Source organism: Chiloscyllium plagiosum, unplaced genomic scaffold (assembly GCF_037043375.1).
Source record: "Chiloscyllium plagiosum isolate Xiang-an unplaced genomic scaffold, Cpla_swu_hap1 HiC_scaffold_4, whole genome shotgun sequence".
NCBI lineage: Eukaryota > Metazoa > Chordata > Chondrichthyes > Orectolobiformes > Hemiscylliidae > Chiloscyllium > Chiloscyllium plagiosum.
Genome location: NW_028270142.1, coordinates 14,101,850 through 14,114,764, shown reverse-complemented (window position 1 = coordinate 14,114,764; position 12,915 = coordinate 14,101,850).

Sequence of the window (12,915 nt, the reverse complement as noted above, 5' to 3'; positions counted from 1 at the left end):
GCGCCGACCTGTGAACTATTCTCAGCTCATCCCCCTTCACTATCCCAAAATCATCCATGTGCTTACCTGAGGATTGTTTAAATCTCCCTAATGTGGCTGAGTTGACGACATTAGTAGGTAGGGCATACCATGCCCTTACCACTCTCTGCATAAAGAACCTGCCTCTGACATTTGTCTTAAATCTATTACCCCTCAATTTGTAATTATGCCCCCTCGTACATGCTGACGTCATCATCCTAGGAAAAAGACTTTCACTGTCTACCCTATCTAATCCTCTGATCATCTTGTATGTCTCTATCAAACACCCTCTTCGCCTTCTTCTTGCCAATGAGAACAGGTTCAAGTCTCTCAGCCTTTCCTCATAAGACCTTCCCTCCAGACCAGGCAACATCCTGGTAAATCTCCTCTGCACCTTTCCCAATGCTTCCACATCCTTCCCGAAATATGGGGACCAGAACTGTACACAATATTCCACCAGCGCTTTGTATAGTTGCAACATGATTTTGCGGCTCCAGAACTCAATCCCTCTACCAATGAAACCTACCACACCGTATGTCTTCTTAACAGCACTATCCACCTGGGTGGCAACTTTGAGATCTATGCACATGGACTCCAAGATCCCGCTGCACATCCACACTACCAAAAGTATTTCCATTGACCCAGTACTCTGCCTTCCTGTTATTCTTCCCAAAGTGCATCACCTCACATTTAGCTGCATTGAACTCCATTTGTCACCTCTCAGCCCAATTCTGCATTTTATCCAAGTCCCCCTGCAATCTGTAACATTCTTCCACACTGTCCACTACTCCACTGACTTTAGAGTCATCTGCAAATTTACTAATCCATCCACCTATACCTGCGTCTAAGTCATTTATAAAAATGACAAACAGCAGTGGTCCCAAAACAAATCCTTGAGGCACACCACCAGTAACTGGACTCCAGGCTGAATATTTTCCATCAACCACCACTCACTGCCTTCTTTCAGAAAGCCAGTTTCTAATCCAAACTGCTAAATTGCCCTCAATTCCATGCCTCTGCATTTTCTCCAACAGCCTATCACGTGGAACCTTATCAAAGGCTTTACTGAAGTCCATGTACATCACGTCAATTGCCCTACCCTCATCTACATGCTTGGTCACCTTCTCAAAAAACTCAATGAGGTTTGTGAGACACGACCTACCCTTGACGAAACCATGTTGGCTCTCTGAAATCAAATTGTTGCTTGCAATTTGATTATAAATCTTATCTTTATAATCCTTTCCTACAATAGAAGTAAGGCTCACTGGTCTATAATTACCTGGGTCATCTCTACTGCCCTTCTTGAACAAGGGCACCACATTTGCAATCCTCCAGTCTTTGGTACCAAACCTGTAGACAATGACAACTCAAATGTCAAAGCCAAAGGCTCTGCTATCTCCTCCCTAGCTTCCCAGAGAATCCTCGGATAAATCCCAACCTGCCCAGGGGGACTTGTCTACTTTCACTCTTTCTAGAATTGATAACACCTGTTCGTAACTAACCTTGATCCTTTCTAGTCTAATATCTCGTACCTCATTCTTCTCCTCAATAATATTCTCCTTTTCCTGAGTGAAAACCGATGAGAAATGTTCGTTTAGCACCCACCCGAATAGCACCAGTAAATTTCCCATCCAGGATATTAGTACCCCTCTGGTTCAAGTGAAGACCACTCTGTTTGTAAAAGTCCCACCTTCCCCAGAATGAGCCCCAATTATCCACGAACCTGAAACCCTCCCTCCTGCACCATCCTTGCAGCCACATGTTCAGCTGATAACTCTCCCTATTCCTTGCCTCGCTATCACGTGGCACAGGTAACAAATTAGAGATAACAACTCTGTTTCTTCTAGCTCTCAGCTTCCACCCTAGCTCCCTGAAATCCTGCCTTACATCCCTATCCCTCTTTCTACCTATGTCGTTGGTACCTACATGGACAACAACTTGAGGCTGGTCATCCTCTCCCTTCAGGATGCCAAAGATACGATCCGAGACATCACAGACCCTGGCACTTGGGAGGCAACACACAAACCGTGAGTCTCGTTCGCTCCCAACAAACCTTTTATCTGAGCCTCTATCTAGTGAGTCCCCAATGACTAATACTCTCCTCCTTTTCCCTCCTTCCCTTCTATGCAACAAGGACAGGCTCTGTGCCAGAGACCTGGGTCCCAATACATACCCTGGGTAAGTCGTTCCCCTCAACAGTATCCAAACGGTATACATGTTTTTCAGGGGAACGACCACAGGGGATCCCTCCACTCACTGTTTTTCCCCCTTCGACCAGTCACCCAGCTTTCTTCGTGCCTAGGAGTAACTCTTATCTATCAGAGCCTCTGTCTCCAGAATGATCCGAAGTTCGTCCAGCTCCTGCTCCAGTTCCCTAACACGGTCTTGGAGAAGTGAGAGTTGGGTGCACTTCCTGCAAATGTACTTGGATGGGACATGAATGGCGTCCCTGACCTCAAACATCCTGCAGGAGGAACATTGCTCTCCCTGCTCTGCCATCCCTTCTCGTCCCCTAGTCACAAAGTAAAAAAGAAGCGACGCTTAAGTGATATGTCCCCGGTCTTTAAGGTTAGAGGAGGTGGTTGGCTGGGAGGCTCTACAAAGGTAGGGTCACGGGTTGAAAAGACACTGACTTATATAGCAGGACAGAAACAAAAATAAGAAGCCCCTCCTTTCCCAGAAACCTCTGCTCTCTGACTTCAAATTTAAAAGCACAAATCAGTGACTCACCGCTCCCGGCAGGCCCCTGGTGCAAGCTCCCGCCCTTCGAGTTGCTGCTGCTGCTGAAAACCGGTTAGCTTGGTTGGCTGGACGGCTGGTCTGCAATGCAGTGATTGCCCACAGTGTGAGTTCAATTCCTGCACTGGCTGAGATTTCCATGAAGGATTCTCCTTTTCAACCTCACCTGAGGTATGGTGTACCTCATTAGAGAGAGTCACTATTGACAGAGCTCTGGTAAGACTATAGCAACTTTACCTTCACAGTATCATTACATCATGATCCCAAAGGTTCACACTGGTAAACCACCCGTCTACAACAGAGACACAGGAAAACCCACAAAGAAATCAAAGGATCAAGACAAAGGGAGCAACAAAAGAGAGCTCAAGAATGGAAAAAAAGGATGGACAAAAAAACTAATAAATAGATAAAAATAAACAAACAATATGAAATATGGTGTTTTTTTTACCAGAAATATGATGTTTTTACCAGAAATATTCAACAATACACCAGTCATATATTTACATTGAATGATGTTAAAAAGCAGAAAGGTATCAGCTGTAAGAGCATGGTGCACATTCTGAATGAAAATTGAATCAGTCATAAAACAACTCTTGACTATAAAAACAGTACAGATTCTTTCTCTGATAATTTTTCTGATATTTGCTTGCCTGACTTTATTATTCATGACATGATATCACACACCCTATCATTTATATTTGTACTTTATAATTTGTTTTAAGTACAGATCATCTCTCCACCAAAGAACATGAAATTACATTTAAAAACCAAAGGCAATCATTTACAAAGACACATTGTCAGTATGTACTTAAATTATAACTAATCATTTGCTTATCACTGATGTGCAGTGTGTTCTATGTTTTAAATATATTCAAGCTTTAGTAGAAAAATAGTATTTTACAACAGCTGACAGTCAAAGTTATCCTCAGCCAACATGAAATTATGTACTTCCTTCAAAATGTAGCCATATTTCAAAAATTATAACAGCAACCAATCCCCTTTCCCCACCAAGTTCTCCCCAAAGCTCTCAACAAACACAATCTCAAAATCTTTCATTAAAAAGCAGAATATTACAGATGAGGGGAAAATCTGAAATAAAAACAGAAAGTACTGGAAATGCTGAGAATGGAGAAAAACAGATATAACATTTCAGGTCTGGAATCTTTCATCACAGAATCACAGAAATGCAAAGACACAGAAGGAGGCCATTTGACCTATGCGTATCCAAATGTTTCCTCAATTCACCCTTGCTTATTTTACACATCACATTAAATCTGTGCCCTCATTCTTATTCCTTGCATGAGTGGGAACAGTTTCTCCATTATCACACTATACAGCCCACTCATGATTTTGGAAACCTCTATCAGATCTCCTTAAAGCTGTCTTCTCTCAAAGGACAGTAATCCCAGTTTCTAAAATCTATCTTCATAACTGAAGTTCTTTTCTCCCTGGAACCATTCTTGTAAACTGCTTATGCGCCCTCTCCAATGCATTCACACCCTTTCTATAATATGATGTCCACACTGTACATGATACTGCAGCTGAGGATTATCAAGTGTCTTGTACAGGTTCAACATCACCTAGTTGCTTTTGTACTCTAAGCCTCAATTAATAATGCTGAGGATAGTGTATGCTTTATTAATTGTTTTTTCCACCTGTCCTGCCACTTTCAATGGCCTGTGCATGTACATACCCAGGTCTTTTTGCTCCTGCGCTCCACCCCTTAGAATTGTACCCCCTATTGTTTTTCAATGTTCTTCACCTCACACTTCTCTGCATTGAAACGAATATGCCACCTGTCTGCCCACTCCACCTCCTTGTCTTTGTCATTCTGGGGTTCCACACTGTCCTTCTCACAGTTTACAATTCTTCCAAGTTTTGAGTCATCAGTAAAATATGAAATTTTCCTCTGCAGATCATGATCTGGGTCATTAATATGTATCAGGAAAAGTGAGGGTCCCAACACTGACTTCTGGGGAACTCTGCTACAAACCTTCCTCCAGTCTGCAAGATATCCCTTGACCACTATTCTCATTTCCCTTATCACTCAGACAGTTTTGTATTCATGTTGTTGCAGACCCTTTCGTTCCATGACCTATAACTTTCCTCATAAATCTGTTGTGTGGCACTGCATCAAATACCTTCTGTATGCCCATGTATACAACATCACCAGAATTACCCTCATCAAAACTCTCTGTTGTCATTTTTAAAAAAAATCCCAGCAAATTACTTAAATTGATTCCCCCTTTAGATTAATATAAACATGTCTGTCAAATCTGGGTTGCCTGGATCACCAATTTCCCCTTGGATTGCATTGGATATATTTTCTAATGTCAGTAGCTCCAATGCATTAACATCAATCTCTGAGTAGCCATTTGACCTTTCACTGCTCTGTACCTCTAGTCCTGAAATTGGTTCATGGCCTTCAAAACCTTTTTGGAACATAAACCAGTTGGTGAAATTCTTGCCTCACTTAACAACTGCTCCCCTTGAGACAACCGCTCAAGAAAACACAAGGATAGTGCTGGAGTTTATTCAGGAGGAGAAGTCCCAAAGGATCAAGTGCATGCTGAAGTCTGCAGATTTCCTGCCCCTACTACAATCCATAATCTCCATCCATCAAAGCTCCAGATAGGAGCAGTGTACTTTCAGGACAACTAGGTGGATATCGGAAACCAGTTATCATGCTTCCAGGGCAAAGCCACACATAGAGACATGCTATGTAATTATAGAGAGGAGGTTCTTTCAGTCAGTTGAGCCTATATCTTTGGCCTGAAATGCCTGTATAGATGGACAATAAATAATTAGTCTCCCTGTTAGATGAAAAATAGTTGTCAAAGATGCCTGTATGGATACTGGGTTCCAACTCCATCCATGGAGGTTTAAATTTGAGATAAAATGTGTGCGGGGAAGCTGTAGAGATTAGCAGATGCACTCAATAGACTGACAGTGGACAGCTTTTCAACAAATGGTGAGGAAACTGTTTGTAAAATTGCATTGTATACTCAGACCACAAATGGCTTTAGAGTGGTCAGCAAGCCAGAAGAGCATCAATCAAATACTGTACACCAGGAATAACAGTAGGGCCAAGAGTGTGTTACCACCGAACAGTATTATGTTGAAATTTGGCCAGACCAAAGGCCCAGTAGGTTAATCATGAAGACTTACTTTGCACATTGACAGAATTTCACAATTGTGGATAACATTTCAGTACTTGCTGAAAGGCTGGACATTTCCGTTTCACTGCAGAATGATACACAAGGGGCACTTAGAGATCATCAGATGTAGAGGAAGGGCTCAGTCATCGATGTGGTTGGCAGTAATCTCAAAGGAGATTAAAAATCTCACAGCTGACTGTGATATTTGTTGTATTCATAAGCCGAGTCAGCAAAGACCACTTTCTCCACCAGACTGTGGCAACAAGGGGAGCAAACCTATTTATGTTTGACAGACAATCTTACCTTATTGCTGTCGACTATATTTCCTAAAGATCAGATGTGAGAAAGTTATTTACTACCACCACAGGTGAGGTTCTCAGGGTCTTACCTGAAACATTTGATCACATGGAATCCCTGACATGGTCATGTCAGATAATGGACCACAATTTGCTAATGAGCCTTTCAGCCAATTGGTGTCCAGTCCTGGATTTGAGCATGTCACAAGCTCACCATGACTCCAACAGATAAATGGGAAAGATGAACATGGCTTCCAAATGATCAAGGTCTTTTTGAAGAAAAATGTTGAACAGTTACACTGCAGTTTTAAGTTATTGGTCCACCAAATCCAGCATGATTAATCATTACTGATGGGAAGAAATAGGAAGACTCAACTTCCTATGCTGAAAAAAAGTTTAAGGTTTTGGGACTGTAATAATGTATATAAGAAAGAACAGTCTTACACAGAATAGCAAGCTGCCCACTCCAATAGATATCATCTTGCATAACAGTTGACACAAATGAGCCATGGCCAATAGGTGTAGATACAGGACTTTAACAGGAAAGTATGATTATTCAAGGGCAACAGATCTGCAGTGTTTGTATATTATTCGTATGGCTGAGGAATTTGGAAAATGGAACCACAGGAGCCTAATTTCTTTGAAGAATTATCATCCATGAATAATTGAATTGGGTTGAATCCAGTGAGAAACAACTGAATAGCAGCAATTTACAGACCTCATAGGAGCAAGAACAAAACCAAGGTCAACAATCCTCACGCCAAAGACCTACTAATCTTCCAAGTCTAAAGGAAGTGCATTCTGGAAAGATTGTGAAACCTCGATTCTACCTGAATTTGTGAAGTCAGAGAGTTATAGGTGGAATAGGAATAAATGTAATTATATATGAAGGCACTAATGTTAGCTGTGGGGAAAAAAAGCTTTGGAAAAGATGGTCATAGTCCTAAAAGGGTTAAAGTTGGTAGCTGCTTTGAGCTCCACCCGATCTGTCTACATCATAATGACCCGAGTGTGGAAAAGACAGAACATATGTACAGAACATATGTCTCATTGTGTCATAGAGTCTTGCAGCACAAAAACAAATCCTTCAGTCCAACTTGTTCACGCTAACCAGCCATCCCAATCTGACCTAGTCCCATTTGCCAGTATATGCCCCATATTCCCCTACACCCTTCCTATTCAACCCATCCAGATGCCTTTTAAATGTTGTAAACTGTACCCACCTCCACCACATCCTCTAGCAGCTTGTTCCATACATGCACCATCCTATGTGTGAAAATGTTCCCCCTCAGGCCCTTTTCAAATCTTTTCCCTCTCACCTTGAACATATGTCCTCTACTTTTGGACTCTCTCACCCTAGGAAAAAGACCTTGGCTATTCACTCTATCCATGCCCCTCATGATTTTATAAATGTTTACAGGGTGACCCGTCTGTCTCCAAAGCTCCAGGGAGTAAAGCCTGGAGTCTATTCAGCCTCTCCCTATAACTGAAACTCTCCAACCCTGGAAACATCCTTGTAAATCTTTTCTGCATTCTCTCACGCTTAAAAACATCCTTCCTATAGAAAGGCGACTAGAATTGAATGCAGTATTTAGATTAGATTCCATACAGTGTGAAAACAGGCCCTTCGGCTCAACAAGTCCACACCAACCCTCCAAAGAGTAACCCACCCAGATCCATTTCCCTCTGACTAATGCACCTAACACTATGGGCAATTTAGCATGGCCAATTCACCTGACCTGCATGTCTTTGGACTGTGGGAGGAAACCGGAGCACCCGGAGGAAACCCACGCAAACATGGGGAGAATGTGCAAACTCCACACAGACAGTCACCCAAGGCTGGAATCGAACCTGGGACCCTGGTGCTGTGAGGCAGCAGTGCTAACCACTGAGCCACTGTGCCGCGCCATTCTAACAATGGCCTCACCAATGTCCTGTGCAGTGGCAACAACTCCTATATTCCATGCTTTGACCAATGAAGGCAAGTGTACCAACTGCCTTCTTCACCACCCTATCTACCTGCAACTTCACTTTCAAGGCACAATGCACCTGCATCCCTAGGTATCTTTGTTTGGCAACACTCCCCAGCACCTTATTATTAACTGCTTAAGTTCTGCCCTGGTTTGCCTTTCCAAAATGCAACACCTCACATTTAGCCAAATTAAAAATCCATCTGCCACTCCTTGGCTCATTGGTCCATCTGATCAAAGTCCTGTTGTATCTGAGATAATCTTCTTCACAGTTCACTACACCACCCATTTTAGTGTCATCTACAAACTTACTAATCATACCTACTTTTACAATTTTTTATAGATGCACCATAGAAAGCATCTTATCTGGATGCATCACGGTGTGTTCTGGCTACTGTTCTTCCCAAGCCCAAAAGAAAATTCAGAGAGTTGTGAACGCATCCCGATCCATCACACAAACCAGCCTTCCATCCATTTACTCCATCTATACTTCCTGCTGCCTTGGGAAAGCAGCCAACATAATCAACAACCCATCCTAGTCCCAGTTATATTCTCTTCCACTCTTTTCCATCCAGCAGAAGATATAAAAGTTTGAAAACACATCCAAACAGATTCAAAAACAGCTTCTTCCCTGATGTTATCAGATTGTTGAATGGACGTCTTTCTCTCTCTGCACTTTCTCAACAACTGTAATATTGTAGCCTGCACTCTGTTTTGTTACCCTGATGCACTCATATAATAGGATCTGCCTGTAAAGCACATAAGAGACCATTTTTCACTGTACCTCGGAACACATGACAGTAATCAAATCAAGGTCCTTCTTTGCTGAGTTTTATTTAAGGAAGGGTTTTGTTGTTGAACATATTAAATTGTTTCTTAAAATGTTTCCCACTGTTTATGGCTGCACCTTTTAGTTTGTGTACCCAATAACCTTTTGTCAGCTCTCCCTCTCTGTTTTGTCATAACAGAGGTAAAAAATGGATGATTAGTTTTCAATCATCTGATTTAATAACTGAGACCTTCATGTACCACTTCTTTAATGTACAGTACCATTTTTCAGAAAAGAGGTCAGCAACACAGGATAAAGATTTTTAAATCAAAGTACTATAAATGCTGGAATTTTGAAATTGAAAAAACACTTGGAACTATGCAGCAGATCAAGCAGCATCTCTGAAGAGAGAAACAGTTAACATTCAACATCAAATAATGTAGCAATGGTTTTTCACTAGTTACTTTAATTTTCAATGCTGTCCAATTCATTCATGGAGTAAGTCCCTTCCCCATCATCAACCTGAGAATTATGCTTCTTACTGCTTCATCAATCCTACCCTACATAGTTTCCTGAAAGATTGTATTTACAAATAAACCTATTGGACTGTAATTTGGTGTTGTGTGATTTTTAACTACGTAGTTTCCTGCTCTACCCCTAGTCTTTTCTGGCTGATGTTTTTCCTTGCTGAGATAATTGCCTAAGCTGTTCTTGATTATTCTTTTCTTATTTCCCCACTTTTTATCCCTTCCCCTTCTTTCCTTTCCCTTCATTTTCTTAGTTCCCTCTTTCCTTTCACCCGATTCTCCTCTCCCTATCCATCTGCCTCCTCCCTCTTCCTTTGTCCTTACCTACTAACAATGCTTGAGCTGAAAACTGCAGCAGGTCAACCCACAGGAGACTGACTACAATGTTTACAGGCAGTAACCAAATTATTTTTTCTTCATGAACACTTGATGTGAAAGAAAGCCAATCAACAATGAATTTCCAACGTACCCGACCTGAAAACCTTAGCAATTGCAGCTTGCTTAATATTAATTCAACAGTTTAGAACAAAAGAAATTGTTCAACCCAACTTCAACAGATTAGGTTTCATATGGTATTATTTAATTTACTTCTGAAATAAAGTGGGTATTGTCATGCAGTAGTGTTAAGGGAATTGAAAGTCACAGTGTTAGCACCAGGATCAACAGAAACATCAGCAGCTCCTTGTATTAAATTCCAATGTCTCAGTGAAACAGTTTTGAAAAGATCCACATATATACGTGTTCTCTATATCAAAGGTTTTGAGTATATTGTAGATGAAGAATCAAATTGCGCACAGTTAATGCACAGCATATATTTATAACTATTTTTGTTGCCTTATATACCTGTGTATTTAGTGACACACCAAAATATGTTACTGTTTCTTTGCGATGACCAAGACCATCTCTGTAGCAAAAGCAAACAAACTCTTGCCAATCTGAGTTGAAGATAGCAATATTTCTCAAAGACAGTGCAGCTATATGAGAACTTTGAAAGGAGTGCTACCCAAACCTTCTCAGGTTTTAACAACAATGTAGAAAAGCATCAAAACAATCCCTCAATAGCTTGAGAGATCAAATTTGGGTAGGCTGCTAGATAAAAAAGATTAGAATTGTGCTGGAAATTGACGTTCATCCTGATGAAGGGCTTTTGCCTGAAACGTGAATTTTCCTGCTCCTCGGATGCTGCCTGACCTGCTGTGCTTTTCCCGCATTACTCTAATCTTGACTCTAACCTCCAGCATCTGCAGTAGCCACTTTCGCCCGCTAGATAGAAAAAGCAATCCAGCTGCTGAAGAACAACACGGTATGTGGTTCAGCCAATATTCCATGCAGTGACCTATAAAACCCATGGTCATGAGCTATTACTGAAACTCTCAAATCCTTTTGCAACAGTCTGGAAAGAAGTGGTACTACCTCCCAGCTTTCACAATGCCATCTTTATTTCACTTTTAAGAAGGGAAAAAAAAAATCAATTTGTAGGAATTAAAGAGAAATATCCCCTTCTGTTCACTTTGAGTACGGCTCTTAACAAATCATCCTGAACTTCTTCCAACTTGTCAATGAAGAAATTCTTTCAGAGATCCAATATGGTTTCCTGCTATCCACGGGAACCACAGAAATAAGTTTTATCACTCAACAAATCCAAGAACTTCCACTTTTTTTTTGGAATATTGCAAAGAGCTTTAAGGCTTGTATAAATTTGTCAAAGGCATGTTCCTCAGCCATGAAGCCCTGTTGAAAAACCTCCAGACAGCCTGATGTCCACCCAAACTTTGTTACTACCCTGACACTCCTACATAATATTGTGATAGCAACTGTCCCTAGATTGAAGACCAAGTCATTTTTGTGTCCAGAAGAGTGTTGGGCAATGTTGTGTGATTTTGCCAATTCTTTTCACTATCTCCCCCAGCCTGGTCATGGAACTCATTCAGGACCAACTTCCACATGGAGTGGCAACTGAGTTTCAACTTGATAGGAAGCTTTTCAACCTGAACAGGCTTTCAGCAAGACTAAGGTGACTGTGCTTCACATGAGTACATATGAAAAGAAGAATTCATCCGTCTCCCAACTTGGGAGAGAGAAAGCTTCACCATGGTGAAGGTTTCTTTGCAACAGTTTTGTCATTACAAATGCTTATTGTTTAACAAACAACATATTACAGACCACACAGGTGACTTTCATTTGCATACTTTCGCATATATTTATAAAACTATGAAAGCTTAACTGAAACAAAATTAAGTATATGTATCATGCAGGATTAGTAAGTTCTAAGCATCATAGCAGTCACTGAATACAAACATCAGCATTTTCCCTTAGACTTTTCTTTTATCTGTATAAAGGATATTCCAGTGAGGTCCTGAACAAATTGTCACCCTTTTCGTTAGCTGTAGGCAAAACTCCAGGTCTAAGTTAATTTTCCAACTCAAACCTGATAAATTATAACTTCTAGTCAAAAATGTCAAAATGTTTCTTTTGCTAACAATTTATCTCTGTTCCAATCAAAATCCCTTTTGGCTATATCAAAAATGTTATTCAGATTTGTTTTGTGTAATTATTTATAATTCTATTTGTTTTAAAAGATGGTCATTTTGAGATCTTTCACTTTCTTCTGATGCCATTCTGAACATGACTTATTTCATATTTTCTGAGCAATGTAAATGGCTGCTTGTGCTGGATTTCACAAACCACATCTCCCCAATCCTCTCGAAAGCTTTGCCTTACACTTCTCTCTTACTGGAAACACACTTTCAATGCACCTTTAACGTTTGGAAAGCAAGCATGTCTGATTGACAATCAGTTTCAAAACTATCTTCCTCAATCACTTTCTCCATAACAGATTTTGTTATATCATGCCTGACAAAGTTATTACAGTATTTTGAAGGGATAAACAGGAGACATAAATATTATTGGATTATTTGAATTTCCAAAAGGCATTTGATAAGGTACCACACATAAGGCTACTTAATAAGAGACAATGGTGCAGGGGGTAGTATATTAACATGGAATAAAGGAATTGTTATCATTAAAAAGACATATAGAAGTTGGAGTAAATTTTTGGATTGCAAACTGTAACTACTGGAGTATCATAATGAGCAGCACTGATTCCACAATCACTGACAATATTTGTTAATGACTTGGATGATGAAAATGAATGTACTATTGCCAGTAGTGTGGATGACATAGTGAGTCTACAGAGGGATATAGACAGGTTCAGTCAATAGGAAAAAACATGACAGATGGAATATAGTGGGGGGAAATGTGAGGTAATGCACTCTGGCAAGAAGAATAGAAGAGCTGAATATTATCTAACTTGGAAAAGAAAGCAGGAAAGTATAGCACAGGGACTTGCATACCGTTCACAAAAACATTAGCATCCAAGTTGAGCAAATAATAGGAAGGGCAAATGGAATGAAGGAGAAAAATGGGGAGGTCTTGCTA